General features: G+C 51.9%; 1 pseudogene across 1 annotated transcript in view; it reads right to left on the bottom strand.

The window, feature by feature from the left end:
* LOC308175958 (transcription cofactor vestigial-like protein 2) overlaps positions 1–1,456 on the bottom strand; it is a 6,700-nt pseudogene extending 5,244 nt beyond the window's left edge. Inside the window, exons 1-2 of the transcript in view lie at positions 1,370–1,456; positions 285–672 (exon numbers count right to left, since the gene is read on the bottom strand). The product of the transcript in view is annotated as a transcription cofactor vestigial-like protein 2 (transcript). The remainder of the gene's footprint in view (positions 1–284; positions 673–1,369) is intronic.
* Between the last annotated feature and the right edge of the window lie 388 nt (positions 1,457–1,844).

Here is a 1,844-nt window from a genome sequence, read left to right as displayed (position 1 = left end):
CACAAACACACATGCATCACACCGCATCCTCACATACTCACCCCCACACACACACACACATACACACAGTGACACACACACACTCCTTAATAATAATAATAACATCTTATATTTATATAGCGCCTTTCTCAGACCCAAGGACGCTTAACAGATTTCATAGACAGACAGAACAGAAAAACAAAACAAAGAAACAAAGACAGCGAGAGTGACAAAACTAGACTAGAGGCCAAAGGCCTTAGAGAACAGGTGAGTTTTAAGGGCAGATTTAAAGGTGATTTCCTTACTGTGTGTTCTCCCAGTGGCCAGGTCTGGGGGCGCCCCCCGCCTCCTCCCCTCCCCCTCCATGTAGGAGGAGCTGAGCGCGCGGGAGAAGTGTTCGTCCACCACGCTGCTGATGTCTCCCTGGTAGTAGGTGAACAGCACGCAGCGGGAGGTCAGGTACTCCGCCTCCGGGCTCTCCTGCTTCCCCTTGGGCCCGTCCTCGGGCCGCAGGGCCGTGGGGTAGGAGGAGGAGGAGGAGGATGAGGAGGAGGAGGACCCGTGCCCCCCCCCGCCCGCCGCCACCGCACTGCTGCTGGTCCCCGACGGCCCCCCCTCCGGACCCCTCTGTGGCCCCGCTCTCTCCATGTAGGCCCTGCAGCGGGGGGACAGGCTTCTCAGACCAAGTGGTGCCTGGGGGGGAGGGGGGGGGGGGGTGGTGTGGTGGGGTTGAGGGGCAGGGGGGAGGGGTGGAGGGGTTGAGGGTTGAGGGACAGGGGAGGGGTGGAGGGGTGAGGGGTAAGGACAGTTGTTAGGAGAGGAGATATTTAAAGACATCTATAATGACATAATGTTTTTCCAAAGTGTGCATGCGTGCGTGTTCGCGTGTGTACGTGTGCGTGTGTGTACGTGTGTGTGTGTGTGTGTGTGTGTGTACGTGTGTGTGTGTGTGTGTGTGTGTGTGTGTGTGTGCGTGTGTGTGTGTGCGTGTGTGTGTGTGTGTGTGTGTGTGTGAGAGAGAGTGTGTGTCATTGTCTGTTATTATTATAGTCGAATGATGATCATGCAATATGAGAACACTACTGTACACATTCAGTGTGACCAACATCTTCTCCTGTCAATCAACTGCTTCTGGCTCTGATAAAGAGCTGTCTAATATGTTGAAATTCATAGCTTCAAAAACACAAACAATATTTTCAGATTTAGAGTATCAAACACAATCAAGACATTTGGACACAAAATCACCTGCACATTAGGCTTCGTGCGTTTGCTTTTTTGGTAAACAATCACGTTGGCAGTTATTTACGCTATTTTACACACAACAAACTTCTCCATGCAAAGTCAACTTCGCTTTAACTTCGTTAAAACATCGGTGAACACTCCTCCTTACCGGTAAACTGTTGACGAATGCGGGAGCGGTTGGCGCGTACGGTGCGTAATGTCCATAGGCTGGGAACATAACATCCAAACAGCTCATGGTAACGGAACGGTGTCCTCGCGGTGTCGCGCCGTCGTATAGAAATCACCGGTTTGACAGAGCGACAACATCCCGGTACAGTCGCAGTAAGGCCAGTTGGGTCGGTCACAGCACGAGGCTCGTCGACATCACCACCGGAGAGAGCGCGCGCGGTCCTGTCCCCTGAGCTGCATGCGCGACAACAGCTGCGCCCTGGGGTCTGTTCTGGGGAGGTCTGTAGATGGAGAACACACACCACTAGAGTGTCTCTCGACCCCTCCCACCCCGGTCCACAGACTCCACCTAAAACCAGTGGCATAATTGATCTAATTAATTAATGAATTACATGAATTACAAAGTTTATTTTTTTACATTGACTGTAGCCTATTGAAAAACATGCCTAGTCTAT

The sequence above is a fragment of the Nansenia antarctica genome (genome assembly GCF_963989245.1).
Source record: "Nansenia antarctica genome assembly, chromosome: 1".
Classification (NCBI taxonomy): Eukaryota; Metazoa; Chordata; class Actinopteri; order Argentiniformes; family Microstomatidae; genus Nansenia; species Nansenia antarctica.
Note: the sequence above shows the minus strand (reverse complement) of the source record. Positions and strands in the feature narration are given on the sequence as shown.